Source organism: Canis lupus, chromosome 14 (assembly GCF_011100685.1).
Source record: "Canis lupus familiaris isolate Mischka breed German Shepherd chromosome 14, alternate assembly UU_Cfam_GSD_1.0, whole genome shotgun sequence".
NCBI classification, from domain to species: Eukaryota; Metazoa; Chordata; class Mammalia; order Carnivora; family Canidae; genus Canis; species Canis lupus.
Genome location: NC_049235.1, coordinates 38,989,810 through 39,010,682, shown reverse-complemented (window position 1 = coordinate 39,010,682; position 20,873 = coordinate 38,989,810). Strand labels below are relative to the sequence as shown.

The 20,873-nt window shown below is 39.7% G+C and overlaps 2 long non-coding RNA genes across 2 annotated transcripts in view; one reads left to right on the top strand and one right to left on the bottom strand.

Moving 5' to 3' along the window:
* The window catches only part of LOC106559715, a 178,003-nt gene that overhangs the window by 67,828 nt on the left and 89,302 nt on the right, over positions 1-20,873 (bottom strand). The window lies entirely within an intron of this gene.
* On the top strand, positions 8,479-13,303 carry LOC111098684. The gene is made up of 4 exons (XR_005369561.1): positions 8,479-8,827; positions 10,411-10,485; positions 11,130-11,227; positions 11,339-13,303. It is a non-coding gene; the product is annotated as an uncharacterized LOC111098684 (long non-coding RNA).

The window sequence follows — 20,873 nt, the reverse complement described above, 5'->3', positions numbered from 1 at the left end:
TAAGTCATAACTTCCTTCAAGGAATGGATTTGAGGGGCGCCTGGGCAGCTCAGTCAGTTAAGAATCTGCCTTCAGCTCAGGTCATGATCTCAGGGTCCTGTGATTGAGCCCCGAGTTAGGCTCCCTGCTTGGTAGGGAGTTTGCTTCTCCCTCCCCCTTTGCCTCCCTCCACCGCTCATGCTCACACGCTTCTGCTCTGTCTCTCTCTCTCCTTTCAAATGAATAAATAATCTTTAAAAAAAAAAAAAAGGAAAGAAAAGAAATGGATTTGAGTAAGAAAGACCATAGGAAAACCCTATCAGCAAATCCACACTGAAAAAGAGGCCTATGTCCTAGAGTAGAGTTTTGTCAGTGAATATCAGGTATATGTGTTAGACCAAAATAGTGTATATAGTATATAGATTTCCTATGATTCTTTGACACAACAACAGAATTTTTTAGTACTACCTCATCAGGTAACACACAGCTTCTAGTAAACATCCATTTCATTTGATCTAGAGAGGCAAGTAATGCAAATACCAGCATCCCCATGCTGCAGATTAGGAAATGGAAGCCAGGGAGTGAGTAGGGCAAAGTTAGGCTAACTGGAGAAAGTGTGGCAAGCCCCAAAAGTTTAGCGATTTTTTTTCAGCTGCATAATAATCCATTGGACGCTATGTAAATGTTAAAAAGACATTTATTTTCTTATTTCTCTAATGTCAAAAAGGGAAACAAAGATAACAAAAGTCTTCTCCTTCAGTTAATGATGTCCCCAGTGAGGAAAGATTTATCAGCTCTCTGGCTCCATTTTTATTATTATCTTTGTCCATTTCTTGTTGTTCTTATTTTTCGATTATAAACAAAATCATTCTTGGCTATATGATAATGAGCTTTAAATATCACAGGTGTCATTGGTAGACATCCAAACACAACAAACCAGCAAACAATTACATGGCACAGGCATCAATCCCACAGCAAGTGGTATTAATTAGTTCATTGGTTCATTCAATGGCTAGCTATTGGTTGTCTACTATGTTCCAGAGACTGTTCTAGTTATACTGGGGAATCAGGGAAGGGTAGAACAAATGTGAACCCGAAGTCAGAACACCTAGGCTCAGGTCCTGACTCTTTCACATACAGAACTTCTCTTCCACCACAACAAGAATTGTTGACTATCTACTACATAGATGTTGGAACATGTCAGATTTTTGTTAAAGTAAGTTTAAAAAATATTAGGGAGAAATGTTAAAAATCCAAGAATCTGAATTTATACAATTTTGCAAGTGCCTTTAAGTTGTAAATTTGTTAAAGAAATGGCTCACCTCAGGCTTCCTGCCTGGGGCCTGCTTCTCCCTCTGCCTGTGCCTCTGCCTCTCTCTCTCTCTCTCTCTCTCTCTCTCTCTCTGTCTCTCACAAATAAATAAATAAATAATCTTAAAAAAAAAAAAAAAAGAAATGGATTCGTTCAAGAGATTGCATTGGCACCTCCATCAGCAAATCTACCAATCACATGTCTAGACATTGAGGATTCCGTGACTAACAGGACTCACCAGGAAGATGACAGTGAATGACACCCGCAGTCTGCCCTCAAGGATCTACAATCTAGCAGAGAAGACAAACTTCAGGTAAATAACTATACAAATAAGTAATTACATCTGTGATAGAGTTATGAAGGGGAAGTTCAGGCCTGGGGAAGGCACACAGCAAACTGCGTGGTTAGAAGTCACTTTCTTCAGACCATCGTTAGCCTCCTTCCTCAGCCATAGAATGGAGATGGCCATAACTGCCCTTCTTATTGTCCTTTAAGGGGTTTCATGAGGATCAAATAAGAAATTGAATAGGAAAGTGCCCTGCACATGTAGGAAGGTCATTAGATATAATCTCTCACACAGCCCATGGTTCAATGGTACTTAATAAATACTGGGCAATAGAAAGGAGGCATAGAGTGAGAAATATTTATGGAAGAGAAAGTCAATTATTTGGAGAGAATTGCATCATGTACTTGAATAGCTAGAAGGTTTAGAAATGTATTTTTTGTTTGTGTGTTTTGCTTTTGACTGGAATTAATGATTGTTGAATTTTTTTTTTCCAAATCTGCTAAGGACTTCCCTTCCCCCTCACCCCCTTCATATCTGAGCCCTGAGCAGAGGACACCTGCTTGCTTATATACCGAACCAAGGTTGAGTTTTATTCTCAATTTTTCAACACTACCCAAGCTACCTCCGGACATTTGGGCTGAGAACTCTCCCTAAGAGCTCTGTGTTTATGTGACAGAAGTTGTCTTGGCTTTGCCCCATTTCCCCCCAGCCCTCATCCTATCTTTCCTCCCTCATTCTGGGCAGGTGACCTCCCCCTTCACACACACAATCCTGTTTTATGAGAGAAGAATGAGGCTACTTGCACTGCAGGAGTCCCTTCCTCCACAAAATAATAGCTCTTGGGTCCCCTTCTGTCAAATCTGTCTCTGAAGTACCTTGTTTCTCTTCTGAGGCTAATTCAAGGCTGACTGCTCCCCATTTCTTCTAGACTCAGGCCTTCTTTGTTTCTCCTCTGGAGCTCTCCGTTTAGTCCATGCACAGCTGGTCTCCTCTATCTTGGAGAAAGATGAGCTTCTGGCCCCACTACATCTCTAAACCACCATGCAAGGTCTCTTCCTCCCATTTGTGCCACTTTCTTGGGGAGTTCTCCACGCTCCCCACCTCCTTACCACTTGCTCCTCTTGAGTTCTGTTCCCACCCCTCCTGCTCCTGCAATTGCTCTCAGGAAAGGCTCCATGACTTTCTAACAACAAACCCAATGGTGTTTTGGTCAGTCTGCCTCCTCCATGAGAAGAGCAAGACTGCATGAAGGGAGAACCAGAGATTCAAGCAATGAAAAGGGTCAAAAGGGAACTGAAGGGATTGGATCAAGAGTGTGGGTCTGTTCATGGCCCTGTGGTCGTTTTCTCTTTCTCTTCCTCGGAGTGATCATCAGTGGTCACTTCTGTGCACCATCCCAGGTTCTCCATCTTCAGCCCTGGCCTTTCTTTAGTCACGAGGGCCCATCAGAACTCTGGTGTTACAATATCATGCAGTTTCCGAATAGCCTGAAAAACTTACACAGCTTTCAAATATTCTATTATGCCGTCAAAACTTTGAGACTTAATTAAAGCACACAACCAAAGGCTTATGAGGTTCCTCATCACATTAAATCCTATGGAGTGTCTGCCTCCAGAAGGTAAAGAGCTTTACTTAGGAATGCATGGAAAAAACTGGAACTAGTCTGAATGGAATAAGTGCTCAAAACACAGGAGGTATTATGAGTATTAATGAGCACACAGGTTAGTGGAGAAACATCCCCCTCATGGCTCCATTAACCAATCTGCCTGTTTTCTCCATTTTTTCGTAAGCAGGAAAAAAATTAGTTTGCAGTGATGATTGTCAAGAGAATACAATAAAAGAGCAAATTACTTTCTCTTCTTGTGTGCCAGAAATGAGAAACACCTTGCCCTGGCCTGGCCTCTAGAGGGCCATTATGTGGTCTACTTCTTTTTGTCAACTATCATAACGACAGTGTGAGAAGACGGACTATACTGCCTCTCACCTCCTACCCTTGGATTGGCCTAAACCGTGGCATCAACCATTTCTTGAATCAAATATTTTATCACTATAGACATGTTCTAAGCCTCAAAATATGTTCTTTGCAAACTGTGTGGACTGAATTACTGTATATAGAGAGACACAGGAAGATTTTCATGTTTTGTTTCAATGTTTCCACCATGGGAAAACCAGTAAAATTTTGTACATCTTACTGTAATTACAAAATACCTCTACAAAATGCATTACCTTTCCTATCAATCAGTTCAGGATTCCAACTCATTTGCTCAGCCAGCCAGAGAATTCCGTACTTGGAAAAAGTGCACTTCTAAACATCTATCTTTTTTTTTATCTTTTGATACTATGAAGCAACTGTCCATATTTCCCTTTTTTGCAATGACCACAAGGAAACTCAAGCTCAAATTGTAGTCTGATACTGGTAGTAAAATAAATTACCTACGTTCACTAGCAACAGGTAAGATCTGCATTTTATATCTAATTTTACCCTTGGTGTTGCACGATTTTTAAATCTCGTTTGATTTTGTTTTTACTCTTGTTATCATATGTAATTCTATAAGCTTCCACGAATCGTACTAAAATAAAATCCAAACTCTCTTATAGCCAGAAAGAGCAACCTCTCTCATTTTGCCCCTGATTGCCGCTCTAAATACATTTGCCATCACTCTTCTCCCAGTTCACATCGGCCTTCTGCTATTCCTTGCACTCACCAAGCACTTTCTTTTCTCAGCGCTTTTGCACTTGCTTTTCCCTCTTCCTGCTATGCTCTTCCCCTCCAAGGCTCACCCTTTCTTTTCCCTCTAATCCAGTGTCACCTGTCCAGATGGGCTACTCCTGGCCGGCTACCATGTATAAAGCAGTGTCCTCGATCCCCTTTGCCTCCTATCTTGCTTTACTTATTTACTTTATTTTAGAACATTTATCATTATAGAACATTATAGAACATTTTATACCAGCAGCCTGTGGGAGAGTGGTTATGAACACAGACTTGGGAACCAGACTGGATTCATATTCCAACTTGACCACTTCCTAGTTATGTGTCCTTGCCTAAATTTTTTCACCTGTCTGTGCTCAGTTTCTATGTCTATAAATGAAGAGCATATAAAATAGTGCAAATAGCAACGGCTAAGTGTTTCTTTTGTAAATAAATAAATAATTACTCTTTATCATCTAACTCTCAACTTGATCTGTCTCATGCATCACTATATTCTTAAATTGAATAGTACCTGACATATGGCTGGTGCTTAATCTGTTGAATAAATTCTTTGCTGGGACCAAGGAAGGGCATTAAAAGTTTAATAAATCCATCTTAAACCTGTGGTTGAAGAGAAGGAGGACTGGGCTAAGACTTGGAAGACAGGGATTTCGGGTCTTGCTCTGTTACTTGCAAGCTAGTTGATTTTAGGCAAAGTAGTTATAACCTGCCCAAGTCAACTAAACAAACTGGAATAAGAAAAGACTGCTCTGGTCCAGAGGTACTGGGAAAGTAAACAAGCCCGCCCTTGCTCCATAAATAAGAGCTATATAGTGTTCCCCAAGGAGAAAGTGAGGCTGGGTTTGGTTTATTAAGCACTTCTCTGTGCTGGGCTCTGAAATAAGCTCCAGAAATATGGAGACTAAGGACTTGGTTCACCCTGGGAATATAAAGACGAAAGACTTTTTAATTTATTTTCTATTTTTATTTTTTGAGGGCAGCTCTAAGGGAAATGACAGAATCACAAGAAAGAAAAGTAAACAATTATGATAGAGTGATGAGTGCTCTGGTTGGGGTAGGTTTTGGAATCACAGAAGAGAGGCACCTACTCAAGGCACCTGAAGGTGTGACCTTCACACTGACACTTGGAGGGTAAAGTGGAATTGTATGGGTGGGGAGGGCTGTTCCAGACAGAAGGAGGAGTGTGCATGCAAAGATGGGGAGCTGTTTCCATCTCACATTTTGGGAACTGAAGATCATTCGTCACACCAGGTGGAGGGGCCACATAAGAGGAGGTGGGCAATCATGCTACAGGACAGGTAGGGGCCCAATCTTCTCGGGTGATACTAAGATTCTCCTCCTTCTCTGTAAAAGTGGGTGAGTATCCTCTGGAGCTCACACATCTCTCCTTGCCCTGGGAACCATCTTGATTCCTCGTGGCCTCGAAGCTGCCTGCTGAGATGTATGTCTAGTGCCTGAGGGAAGCTGACAACATTCCTCAGAGAGGAGGTGGGTGATATAACCCAGGCTGTCAGACTTAGTCAAATTTTTCCTAGATGAACATGCATTAAGCCTTCCAAAGCTTGAGGAGAAGGCTCAAGAGAAGGCATGGCAGAAGAGAGAGAAGAACAGTCAGGGTTAGGTGCTTGCCTAATCTTTTAGACACCTTTAACCTATTCTTTCTTTTTCCCAAATTATTTCTTTCACTGCTTTCTCCCATCATGGCAGATGGGTTCCACTGATGGCCCCAGCTCACCACCCATCTCTGTACCTATGCCCTTTGCCATGTGAACTATGGCAGCAAGAGGTGAAATCTATTTCCCCACCTATTGAACATGGCTTGGCTTGCTTTGGCCAATTGAATGTGTTGGAGGTGCTGGCCTGCAGTTCCAAGCCTAGCCCTCAGTTCCCTGCTGGAACCCTGCCTCTACCATGAGGATGAGGATGGGTTGGCCTTCTGCAATATAAGAGGCAAATGGGAGATAGCAGAGTAATTCCTATGGAAACCATTCTAGATCAGTGACCCCCAGTCATCCTGTCAGGTAGCTGCAGAAACATGAACAAGTTCTAGCTGAGGTGGGCCAAGCCCTGAACATCTGTAGAACCACTTACCCAACCCTTAGGCTTGGAAGAGATGATTAATCGTTGTTGGTTAAACTACAGTGTTTTAGAGGGTTTGCTACTCAGAACAGCTAGTTAATATAGTTACCAATATCCTTTTCCTTTTTGCCTCAGCTACCCCAAAAAGGGTTGAAGAAACATGATCCTAGTGAATAAATTAGGGAGAGGGCTGGAGTCACCATTGGGGTTTCTTCCCTCTACTCTTTCATCCTAGGATTAAAATTTCCACTATGTGAGTACTAAATGCCCAGAAGAGACACCACTTGGGCTGCGAAACATGTTTTCCACTCTGATAAACCACTTTTCCCTTTACCCACAGCATGGCTCCTCTGCATTCCGAGGTTGAAGGTCAGTGCTAATTGGCACCAATGCTCAAATCTTCTCTGGGCATCGCCTCACAAAAAAATCCTTGCAAAGTGGAGAATGGCTGGGGCGGGGGGGTGTGTGTCATGGAGGGGGGAGGACAGCACAATTCTGATCAAGGGCTAAAGATAATTTCACTGGCTCACTATGGGCCTTGTTTGTTGGTGATAAAAATAAAAGCTGAGAGCTCAGCAACCAGAGTGGCTCCAGAGCTGATATGTAGCCAAGTTGTCTTGATGAAAAGGCAGGGAATTGTAAGGCCCACTTGCCCTTTAATGGGCACTTTGTGCTTGTCTGGCCTCTCAGCCAGAGATCAGGGAAAATCTATTAGTGAGATCCACACCATTCACTTCCCATGCTCAAGCCATCTGGGAGACGTCTTACACATTCCTTTTCTGATCCTCTAATTGGAACTGCTGACTGACTCATGTGTACCTGAGTGGCTTAAGATGGGGATGCGGAGAGCTCCAGTACCAAAGCATTTTAAAGGGCAGCAGGAGATGTCATTCACGCTGTCCACAGATCCTTTTGGGTAGATGTGGATGGATGCCAGGAACAGCCGGCTTGGAAGGTCTCTGTGCAGAGATGGTTGATTTGTAGTGACCTCTGACTGCACTTCTGTAGCTGAATTCTGCCGACGTCAGTGAGCTGAGACTGAGTGTACTGGAAGTTAGCTGGCAAAAAGGCAAGGCTCATTTTCTGAGCCTTCGCTCAGAGTTTCAGAAACCCAGACAGGATGTCTTCTGAAAGAGGCCTTTTAGCTATAGTGTTCAATGCCAAGAGGTGAGAGCTACTTGCAAATTTAACAGGGAAAACAATTCAGTTATAGTCAGTTGGTTCCAGTTAATCACCCTCATGGGTCTTCAGATGGCTGAAGGAGATATGGACCATTGTTTGGTCAATAGCTTGCACTCTTACAATGACTCTTCCAGTCATTGCCTGGAAGGCCGGCCTGCTTTTGTGCACAGGTGACAAGGTGTACTTGCTCAGTGTGACTGGGATGGTAAGGGAGAGACTCCAGGGGAAGCCAGGCTTCTTCCCACCCTGCATTCCTTTGCATTTCACAGCAAAGGCTTCTTCTAAAGAAGGCTTTTCAAATTTTTATTGGGTACCTACTATGTGCTGGGACCACTGTGTATGGGAATGTAAGAAGGAACACAATGTGGCTCCTGTTCACATGTTGCTCAAGAGCACCAGGCTCTTCCTCAGAATGCTCTGTCCTTCGGATTCTCTGGGAACCCAGCACAGCAGCCCTTCTCTCTCTGTGTGCACTAGGATCTAATCTAACTGGATGTACCTAGAAGGCTGAAGGTTGAAATGGGTTTTTTCCTTCCCCTGGATATATAACGAGAGACTCTTCTTTCTTACATATTTATGAAAATGAAACTTGTATTTTGTTAATTTTTGTCCCATCACATTCCAAAATGTGTGTGTGTGTGTGTGTGTGTGTGTGTATTATAGGTCATTAGATAAAAAGGGAAAGGATACAAGGGAGACTACAAGTAGGAAGAAACATATATATGTCATGAAATCCTGTAAATTTGATTGGGGCAGGAATGAGGAGCACAAATTTGGCTTTAGGCACCTTGCTTCCTAGGAAAGAAGAAAACCTATCTGGAATGTGTGGGCAGAAGACCCAATGATGCAGGAGGTCTTTATTGTCTCAGCATTCTGCAGAGAGGTGGGCTGGGTGCATGAGGGGCTGTGCTCCAGAAGAGAGGCCACCCATTCTTGTTTTTCCTTTTACTAGGGTGAATACGAGAGAATCTTTACACAGGAAGCTTTAGGCTCAGGTGCCAGCTATACTTAGATATTAGATTTTAGAGATCTTGGTCCCTCTTGTTGTTTGATAGTTGGGAAACAGCCTCTCCAGCTGGAGGGAAGGGGTTTCACTGTCTCAGCTAGCTTGTTGCATGGCAACAAGCCAGAGAACGTCTTGGGTCATTCTTTGAAGAATCCTCTTGCTTCCAAATCTCCATATTTGCACTTTAGAGCTTCCTGACATTAAAGACTTCATCTCTGGGCAAACCCCAAATAACGGGACCATCAAGCAATAGTGGATGTCACAGTAGCAAATGTGAGGCCAAAGGATTTTGTGTCAACTCTCATATCATACTGCAGAAATGGTAGTATAATGCCCACAATATGCCATGTGAGGCACTGCCTTTGGGCAACTCCTTTTCCTGCAAGATAAGAAGCATTCCCATAATCTATTATGTGGCAGGATCCTGGGAACTTGCTCCTGGAGGCTTCTCATCACTGTGCCCTGAGGGCTCTTACTGCCTTTAATCTTCCTCCCTGCCTATATATTATCTTCATCCCTTCTTATCGCCCCCAGATAAAGGAAGAATATAACTGAACATACTCCCACTCAGTCTGTCACATAGCTGGCTAATGTGTTGGGTCAGCCACGCATTCTTTCAGTCCAATCTACTATTGAGTACTGAGACAATCAATTTCTCAGGTAATAAAATTAATTTCTTAGCAACCAGATGAGTCTGCATTATCTATAAGACAACTGTGCCAAGGTATTTCAAAAAATCTACAAAGTGGTGATGAAGTATCTACTCATTATAGGTTAATAAACTGATAGTATAAGACATTTATTCATTTTCATATAAATGTAGCTACCCGTTATCCTGATTTATTCCCCAAATTTAGTCTTGTGTGCTTAAATTGAGAAGTTACAACATAAAAGGTTTATCTTTATAGCTGTCACTAGTGTCATATTTATATACATGCTACAGTCACCAACACTTTCACAATTGAGTAGCAATATAAATTGAATAACTTTAAAGACTATATATGTTTCCCTCTAGTACAAGTGTACATTCATTTATATTATAACACCATTTCTGTAAAGGATTGGCTGTAACAGAATGGAATCCAAATGGGTTCAACCACTGCTCTCTTTTTTTCTACTTGAAGCACACAAAATATCACTTTAGTTTCCTTTCTTATTACTATAAAAATAATATTAAATGGGAAGGAATGACAGATGGAAATATATGCATAATAAATTGTTAGTTTAAGAATTAAATTTTTACTTATATTTTCCAGATTACTGTTCACATTTTAATATTTCTCTACATTTTCTTCATCTAATAAGGGAGATTATAGCTATATCATATATATGATATATGATATATTACATACATATATATTATATAATAAGGGGGATAATATTCCCCTCATGAATATGTTGTAAGGATCAATGAAATGGTATATGCGAAGCATTAGCATTTGGAGTACCAGCAAAGCATTAGCATTCGGAGTACCAGTACTTAATAAATGCTAATCTGTATCATAAATATTGCTAATATTTATTTATTTATTTATTTGAGAGCAAGCGAGTGCGTGAGGGTGGGGGTAGGAAGGACAGAGAGAAAGAGGGAGAGAGAATCACAAGCAGACTCCACCTCCAGTAGGGAGGCTGATATAGGGATAAATCCTGCAACTCTGAAATTGTGGTCGGAGTCAAAATCCTGACTCCGATGCTTAATGGATTGAGCCACCCAGGCACCCCTAGTACTGCTATTATTTTAAAAGTTGGGCAAAAAGATGCCAAATCAAGCTTTTCACATTTTCCCTATAAGTTCTTTTTAAAAAAGAACCTTTGAGTAAACTCATCAATTATTTTATTCTTTTTCTAACACTCAGGTCAACTAAAAGAGAGTTGCTGCTGTATAATTTCAGCCCATGTGCAGGTGTAAGCATTAACATTAAAGATGGAAGGTCTGTATTGGCATTTTTGGTCACTATATTTTAAAGGAAATTTAGTCTTCTTGTCTAAGATCACAGAAGGAGAGGCAGAGAAGAGAGTAGAATGAAGGTTCTAGGTTCTAGGTTCCGTTTCTTTCATTATCAATTTTCAAATGGTTATTGAGCTAAACTCAGTTAATATGAAGCTTATTTAATATGATGATCATTGGATATGAACCTGGGGTCCTACTATTAGGATCTATTATTAGGATTCTAGTAATAGGATTTGTGTTCATGTATAGAGAAAATTCTCTTGAAGTTATAAATGTAGTCCTACTACATTATGTATGTTAATGTTATATAGCATTAACACCCAACAGCTGAATTACTATACTGTACAACATTATATATCCTTTCCAAATGTCCTGTAGAAACTAAATATTCTATTTTTTTAAAATGTCAAGCTCCTCCTACTTTTTACTCCTGCCAAAGGAAGGAAAAAAAGGAGAGACAAAACAGATGGATACATTTTAGTTCATTCATGGAATTCAGATTAAAGTAGCTGCTAATTCCTAATAAATCAGGCATTCTGTCTTTTATTTTCAAGTAATTTTTAACCCCTCCAGTTGACATTGCATTTCCTTTACAATGTTATTTATTGCCATCCATGTAAATAGGCGACTTCGGAGAACGAAATGAAAAACTCTGTGAAGTGTGTTTGGAGTACTAAGTGACATGTGTGACCAGTTCTTACAGTGTGGAGGGGGTGTTCTTGGTATGTTAATGGCTCTCAGCATTCTGTCCCCTTTGTTCTTTGTGGTTGATAGAAGTCTGGAAAGTGTACTTTAGATGTTATTTGTATTAAACTTCCTTTTCTATGTCATAGAATGATGAGATCCTCATAGAGAAGGCTGAGAAATACGAAAGGATTCCGAGGAAGAAGGATCTCTCGACTCCTAAGAGTATCTGCTGTCTAATTACAGAACCAAATTTGGGCCCATTACGTAAGGCAGCAAGCCTCAAGCAGCATATAGCACCGGAACAGCTTCAGAGAGACCTGGGCAAGTCATGCTACCTTGGAGAGCTCTTGTTGAGAGGAGCCACTGCATTATGTCTACAAGACTAGACTGTAATGGGAGAGCGTGTCACATATTCTTCCAACAAAAATGGACACCTGCATCATTATGTCTCCCTTTGCATCCATTCTGTAATATGGCAAAGGAGTGATTAAGCCCCAATGTCAGCCTATGACTGGAGGTCTTTAATGTGCATGATCAGAGTGTAACCCCAGGGGGCACATCTTAAAGGGGCAGGATTCCCTTCTCCAAGAACATTCAGAGTGCAAACAAACCATTATGAACCAGAGAAGAAAGTTGGGTAAATCCAAAGGAGAGGAGGAGAGACTCTTTCTAAATGAGCTAGATAGAAGTGCACACTATATTTTTCAATAACTTTTATTAGACTTCTTTCATCACAATACCTATGCTACAAGTAAAGATGACATATTGACAAATCCTTACACACAGGAAGAGAAGCTGAAGTCAGATTTACATTTTTAGCCCTAAAGCAAAACTCTATAAAGCACATACACATTTATTCAACATTTGACAAAATCACACTCATGATGTGTGAGACATCATGTACCCAGCACACTCCTCGTTCCTGGATCTCAAATCTACTGGGGATGCTTCACAGGAGGTTATATCAACATGATAGGAGAGATAAGAGGAAAAGGAGGTGGAAGGCATCCTGCCTGTCACACACCAGGCAGCTTGAGCTAGTAAAATCAGACCCCTTGCAAAGAGACATGGTATCTTCTCATGTATCTGCGGTCCTCAGATCTCCACATAGCTGAAAGTTTAAAATATGAGCCTACAGCCATGTCTTTCAGCACGTCATACACCAGTCTGGCCCAAAATGCATTGAAGCCCAGGGACAAGTGAATGCATTGGAATTTGGCTGGTGAGTGGCAGGGTCCCTCTGAGCTTCCCAAATGGCTTTTCAAAGATCTGTAATTTGGCAAAGCTACAAACCTCTTACATTAACTGAAGATACTTCTTCATTTTTAAAAATTGTGGTAAAACATTACATAACATGAAATTTACCATTTTAACCATTTTTAAATGTACAGTTCAGTGGCATTAAGTGTATTCATGCTGTTGTGCAACCATCACCACCATCCATCTCTAGAACTTTTTATCATCCCAAACTGAAACTCTGTACCCATTAGATAATAACTCCCCATCTCCCTTCATCCTAAAATCCATTCATATTGTAAATGACATTTAATGTTATAGTTTTCATTCCCGATTGCTCCTGTATATTATTGTAAAAAAAAAACCCTCCATTTTTGCTGCCCTTACATGCTGCTGCATAAGATGCTAACAAAGGTTTCTGGAATTTTTATTTTTCACCACAGAACTGAGTTTTCACCAGATACATTAAGACACTAAACTAGCGTGGGTGGCAGTACTTGAATCCTGCTTCCTGTCACTCCCATGTGGTTAAGGATAGTGTACGGCCAGTTGTTACTAGTGACTACTCCAAGACATATTATGACACACACCCTCCTGCTCAGCCACAGGGCAAGGACCTCAAAGACTTGGTCTGGAAAAGGATACCCGTAACTACCTCCATTCCTGCTCTTAGATTTCTTCAGTCTTTCTTCTTCCAAACTCCAACATGCCAGACACCCCTACTTTCTCTAAGGCCTATATTCCCTCACAAGCCATCACTTACTAGAATATTTTTCACTGTAACAGACTTATTTCCATACAGTCTAGTATTCAAAATAGCTTTCCTTTTACATTCTCACAGTGCACTGAATTAGCCATGTCTTGATTCCCTTAAAAGGCTTTAAAAAATTATAACAGGGGGATCCCTGGGTGGCGCAGCGGTTTGGCGCCTGCCTTTGGCCCAGGGCGCGATCCTGGAGACCCGGGATCAAATCCCACGTCGGGCTCCCGGTGCATGGAGCCTGCTTCTCCCTCTGCCTGTGTCTCTGCCTCATTCTCTCTCTCTCTCTGTGACTATCACAAATAAATAAAAATTTAAAAAAAAAATTATAACAGATTAAATGGACAATTTGAATCAGTATAATTAACTGTAGGAGCTGTCTCTTGGTCAAAATGAGATTTTCCATTTTAGTTCACAGTTAGCTAATCATGTCTTCACTTGTTGCCTCATTCATTCCTACAAGCATTTATTAAACACCATCTATGTGTCTGTGGCTGTGCAAGGCACAGGAGATCCAGAGATTTTTGAGGTACAATCCAGTGGAAAGACAAACAGAAACATTCAGCCAGAGCCCAGCATAGCTCCTTAGAAGACGTGCTTTGTGAAAAACAAAATGCAGTGGGAGCCAGTAGATGGAGTCACCTACCATGCCAGACCTCACAGAGGATATGACCCCTGAACTGATCCCTGAACAAGGAAGAGAGAGTTGTGTGAAAGAGAAGGGAAAGAAGGTGTTCTGTACAGAAGACATGGAGTCTTCCTGGTGGTCACTAGTGGATGGAGGACAGGAGGAAGGAGGAGCAGAGAACCTACTATTTTCAGTGACTAGGTAGATAGTGAGTATGTTTATTGTTACCTTACTGCAAATAACATCTTCAGACTTAATAGTGGTTTAGTCTACCATCTTGGAAAAAAAAAATTGAGTTGCAGAAGCTTTCACATAGACATATCTTCTGTCACTTTAAATAAATCTCAATGGGATACTGCCTTGAGTCCAGGTTACAGAGATATAGGACTGTAACAACTGATATCTTCACTTTATAGAACCACTAACTTATGACTTTTACTCCCAACTTTTTTATTTTGAAAAATTTCGAAACTATAGAACTTTTCAAAGACCAGTACAAGGAACACCTGTATACCCGTCATTTAGATTCTACAACTCTCAACATTTTGCCACATTTTCTCTCTCTCTCTCTCTCTCTCTCTCTGTCTTTCTCTCTCTCTTTCTTGCTCTCTCTGTCTCTGTCATTATTGAGCCATTTGAAAATGAGTTACACTTGGGGCGCCTGGGTGGCTCATTCAGTTAAGTGTCTGCCTTTGGCTCAGGTCATGATCCTGGGGTCCTGGGATTGAGCCTCACATTGAGCCCCACATCTGGCTCTTTGCCCAGTGGAGAGTCGGCTTCTCTCTGCCCCTGTCCCTCTTCTCTCTCCCTCTGCCCCTCTGCCTGCCTGATCTCTCTCTCAAATAAATAAATAAAATCTTTTTTTACAAAAAGAAAGTGAGTTGCACTTATGATACTTCAACCCTAAATGCATCTTCTAAGAGCAAGGACTTTTTCCTATATAACCGCAGAATCATTGTTGCTGGATTTTGTTTTTGTTTCTCATGATTATATTCAAGTTAAACATTTTGGTAAGAATACTAAATAAATGATGTTATGTACCTCCCCACCATATCAGGAGGCACTGACAGTCTTTCTTGTCAGCAATGATGTTAATTTGGACCTCTTAGTTAGGTGATATCCTTCTGTTCTCTCCATTGTAATTCATAAGTTATCTATATGACAATAATTTGAGACTATGCAACATATTATCCAGCAGTCAAGGCATCTGTTGATGACTCTTGCCTATCAATAATTATATTAGTAGGCCTTAGTTTTAAACTAATTAGTTATGGTTCCTCCATTCCAGCATTTAAGGTCAGATTTTTTGCTGCTGTTGTTTGTTGTCTAAAAATTTGAGACAAAAAAAGATCATCCAATTCTATAAAAATATTTCTCATGAAATAGAGCATATGTTAGGAAAATAGCCAAAAAAACATTGTACAGCTATATTTTAGAAATCAACATGTATTTTTTAGAAAGGAGAGTTCTTGCATAAGATTTAATAGTGTCCATGATGTTCAGCTTTTGTAGTTTGTGGAAAAAATGCTGTAATATGTCATTTAACATCATAAAGGAATCTCATATCTGTCCACTGATAACTCATTGGCAATACACTACAGCTGTTAAAAGGCAGCTCAGGAAAGAAAAAAAAAAAAAAAAAACAACCACAAGCCAACCATCTGACTTTAATTAGGAAAGAGAATAGTCCCCAAATGTACAAAGATGAGGTCTTTTGCAGGTCAAAGTATTATAGCAGAATTTGAAAAAAGGTGATTTAATGACCCTATATGTGAAAGTTAGCTCATGCTTTAGAGAATTATAATATGGAGATACAGTCCCCACCCTTTCCTGACAATAAGACAACCTTTGCTATAGCTCCAGTAAACACTCATCTAGGCATAGAAATTCATGTTTTCTAATTACTGACGGCCTGTCAGACACCAGGGCAGAGATGCCATTAACCTCAATGGTGAAGGCTGTGGGTAAAGCTAGTTCCGGGGATGTAGAAGATCAGGATTTCAGTTTGGAGCAGGATACATTTGAGACAACCATTCAACATCCAAGTGGAGATACAGAATTGAGAGTTAGGTATATGAATTAATACTTAAGGGAATGGTTATAGCTGAAGGCATACATTTCAGAATCATTTGACAATAGATGCTATCTAAAATCATGGAACTGGAAGAGAATCAGCCAGGGAGTGAGTATAGAGAGAGGGGAAGAGATTAAGAGATGCATGGACCAAGCCAGGGACATGTCAATGCTATGAGGTGAAGGGGTAAAAGCACTATTACAGGAGACTGAGAAGGAATAGCCAGTGGAGTTGAAGGAAGGTGAAGTGTGTATCGTCTTGGAGAACAAGTGAAGAAATCACATGCATGAAGCTGGAGTAATTACGCTAGTGTTATTGAGAGTCAAGTTCATTGGGGACCAAGATTTGGATTTAGCAACCTAGAGGTCATTGGCAAGGACAGTGAGTTTTAGGGACAAATGGGGCTAGGCAGGCCTAGGTAGGGAGCCATGGAAGCAGGCTCACAAAAATCCCAAAAATGCTGAGGTGTAAGGAAACCAGAAATAAGGGAACAAACCAGACCATCTTGCCCTAGGTGTGGGCGGAGAGGTTGTCTTTTTTATGACAGTCATCTGTGACCAAGAAAGAATAACCAGACCCCAAAGAACTAAGGCATTTAAGATGCTATCACCAGTCCTTACTCAATGGTGATATTAGTAGATAATGTTAAAAGGATTTGGGTTCCCCGATTAGGCTCTCAATAAAAGACCAACTCTACAAGCCCTCAGTGGCAACCCTCTTGGGACCTCTCTCACTTGTGAAAGCTTTCTCTGTATCTTTGCTTAATAAACTTCTATCCCTTTTACTCACTCTCCTTTGTCCACAAGATCATTCTTTGACTCTTTGAGACAAGAACCAAGCTCTCCCATATCTACAGGTTTGGTGGGGTGACAGAGGTCAAATCCAACTGAATTGGCTTAAATGAGAAGAGGACAGGAAAAGGAAGCACTGACACTGGATGCCTTTCAAGGAGTTTTGCTGGAAGGTGGGAGGAAGCAGGCAAAGAAAGAGGGCAGTGCCTGGAGGAGAAAAACACAGGATAATTTAGTTTGCATTTTGTCTTTAAGATGAAAGAGATAACAGTATGGTTGTGCACTGGTGGGAGGTGGGAGGAGAGGGGGGAAACTGTTGATATAGGAAAAAGCTGAGACAGTTGCTAAAATGAAGCCTTTGAGTTAGAAATGAAGGGGAGGGGCAACAGTGTATACAGTCCAGACCCTGGTAGGTAGGAAGATATTGTTGTGGCAGTTGGTGGAACTTATTTTTCAAATATTTCCATTTTGTGCTCCAGTGACATGGGAAGCAAGGTCATCAGCTAAGAGTGAAGAGAGAAGAAAAGGTGTAAGAAATTTAAGGGGCTATGAGTTTGTGAGATAGTTATCTATAAGGGAAGGCAATGCTGATCAGTTCCAAAAATTAGAAATAGTGCAAACTGGAGCATACAGGTGGCTCAGTTGGTTAATCATCTGCCTTCAGTTCAAGTCATGATCCCACAGTCCTAGGATCGAGCCCGCATTGGGCTCCCTGTTCAGCGGGGAGCCTGTTTCTCCCTCTGCCTCTCTCCCAACTCATTCTCTCTCTCACTTGCTCTTTCTCTCAAACTAAATATAAAATCTTTAAAAAAAAATAGTGCAAACAATAGTCTCTAGTCACAATGCTATAAAACTGGAATTTAACAGTAAAAAAAATTTCCTACTCCTGGCATACTAATAATTCTTTCTTAAGTAATCTGGGTGGGAAAAAAAAGTAATCTGGGTGAAGGTAGAAAGCCAAATTAAAATTATTAAATATTCTGAAAATTAAGATAATGAAAAGACTATCTGCAAATTCTCTATCACGATGATCAAGTGGGATTTATTCTAGAAATGCAAAGAGGGTTCAATTTTTAGGTGTCTATTTCCTTATTCACCATATTAATAGATTCCAGGAGGAAAATAATATAATTAATCTCATAGAGGTTTTAAAAATCTGATTTTATAAAATTAAGTATTCATTCAAATTTCATTCTTAATAAATTCAATACAAGCATCTCAATTTTGCTACTGTTATGTAAGATTATTCTAGGGCTACTAACCTATACAATGACGTGAGAGAAAGAAATTAGAGATATAATAAAAAAGAAAGTAAAACTATAGTTACCATTATAGGATTACACATCTGTAAAAATTAAATATATCCATTGAAAATCTATTATAAACAATAAAAGAAATCAGTAAAATGGCTAGGTACAGAGTTAACATACAGAAATTTTAAAAGACTTTTTAAAAACAAGCAACAGATACAAGATGTAATAAAAGATCTCATGTCCAGTAGTAACAAGTGTAAGAAAGATATTTAAAAACAAACTTTAGAAGATACTCATGAATGACACTTTAAAATAATCCTGAGTGAGACAGAAGATTTTAACTAGTAGGAAGGCAACAGGAGGCTCAATATCATTAATATATTAATTTTCTTAAGTTGATTCATAAATCTATTACAATAAAAGTATTAGAATAGTTTTTGACAAGATAAGCTGATTCCATAGTTTATGTGAAAAATGAACAAACAATAATATCTAGAATAATTATGAAAATGTTTCTGAGAAAAAAAAACAGTACCTCACTATCAGACATTAAAACATAGTATAAGGCTATAATAACTAGATAGATAATAATAAAGAAGAGCATGGTATTGACATACAAATAGAAAATTAATGTAACAAAATGGTCTAAAATACACATAGAAATTTAAAATACATACATATAGGATACGTATGCACCTATAGGTACTTATGATTAAGGTAGCACTTGAAATCATTAGGAGACAGATTACATAATAAATAATGTTTGAATGACTGGATTTTATTCTAGAAAAATAATTAAGGTCAATCTATATCTTGTTTCTCACACCAGAATAAATTCCCATTGACAATTAGAGATTTAAATGTCAAAAAAGATGGACACATGAAAGTCCTAAACACTTGCTTACATATGCACTAAAAAACAAAACAAAACTTTGGAAAGACACTCAAGAAACTGATAACATTCAATTATGCAATACAGTGTCATCAACTATAGTCTTCACGCTTTACATCAAGTTTCTCAGAAGTTATTTGTCTTATAGCTGAAAGATTGCACCCTTCTATCAATCTCTCGCTCTTTCCCCCATCCCCTAGCCCTGGCAACCACTTTTCTACTCTGCTTCTATGAGTTTGACTTTTCAGTAGATGCCACATATAGGTAATAACCATGCAGTATTTGTCTGGCTTATTTCACTTAGCATTACACCCTCAAAATCTAACCATGTTGCCACAAATGGCAGGATTTCCTTCTTTCTCATGGCTAAACAATTTTACTATATATATGTACCAAGTTTTCTGTATCCATTCACCCACTGAGGGACACTTAGGTTGTTTCTATATTTTATCTATTGTGATTAGTGCTGCAACGAATGTGGTAGTGCAGGTATCTCATCAATACCCTGTTTTTATTTCCTTTGGATATATACTTAGAAATGGGATTGCTGGATCATATGGTAGTTCTATTTTTAATTTCCCAAGATGCCTTCATATTGTTTTCCATAGTGGCTATACCAGTTTACATTCCCACCCCCAGTGTACAGGGTTTCTCCATATCAGTCCCAACTGTTATCTCTTGTCTTTTTCATGACAGCCATTCAAACAAATGTTAAGTGATATCTCATTGTACTTTTGATTAACATTTCCCTATTTAGTGACATTGAGTATCTTTTAATGTACCTGTAGCCATTTGTATGTCTTTTTGGGAAAAATGTTTATTCAAGAGCACCTGAGTGTCTCAGTTGGTGAAGGGTCCAACTCTTGATTTCAGCTCAGGTCATGATCTCAAGGTTGTGAGTTTGAGCCCCACTTAGGCTCCATGTGAAGCTTGCTTAAGATTCTCTCTCTCTTTCTCTCTCTCTCTCCCCGCCCTCCAAAAAAGAAGAAGAAGAAGAAGAAGAAGAAGAAGAAGAAGAAGAAGAAGAAGAAGAAGAAGAAGGAGGAGGAGGAGGAGGAGGAGGAGGAGGACGACGACGACGAGGAGGACGAGGAGGAGGGGGAGGAGGAGGAAAGGAAAATGTATATTTAGTTCTCTGTCCCCTTTATTTTCAAGTTTGGGGAAGAGCTTCATAAGTGATTTTTTTTTCCTTAGTCATCTTATTTTCTATTTTATTATTATTATTTTTTTAATTCTAGTGTAACTAATACATTAGTTTTAGGTATATAATACAGTGATTCAACAATTCTATACACTACTCTGCGCTCATTGCCATAAGTGTCTTCTTAATACCCTTCACCTATTTCACCAATTTCCCCACCCACCTCCATTCGGGCAACGACCAGTTTGTTCTCTAGAGTTAAAAATCTGTTTGTGTCCTTTTTTCCCTTATTTGTTTGTTTTTCAAATTTCACAAATGAGTGCAGTCATATGGTATTTATCTGTCTCTGACTGACTTATTTCACTTAGCATTATAAGCTCTAGATCCATCCATGTTGTGGCAAATGGCAAGATCTCATTCTTTTTATGGCTGAGTGATATTCCAGTGTGTGTGTGTGTGTGTGTGTGTGTGTGTGTGTGTGTGTGTACCTCCCATCTTTTTTAGTCATTCATCTATGGATGGATACTTGGGGTTGTTTCCACAGTTTGGCTATTGTTAATAATGCTGCAATAAACACAGGGGTGTATGTATCTTTTCAAATTAATGTTTTCATTTTCTTTGAGTAAATAGAAGTAGGTTTGCTGGATCATAGGGTAGTTCTATTTTTAAAATTTTGAAGAACCTGCTTACTCTTTTCCAGAGTGGCCACACCAGTTTGCATTCCCACCAAAAGCACACGAGTGTTCCTTTTTCTCCACGTCCTCACCAACACTCACTCATCTTGTCTTTTTGATTCTACCCATTCTGACAGAGGTGAGGAGATATCCTGGTTTTTATTTGCATTTCCCTGATGATGAATGATGATGAGCACCTTTAATGTGTCTTTTTGTCATCTGGTTATCTTCT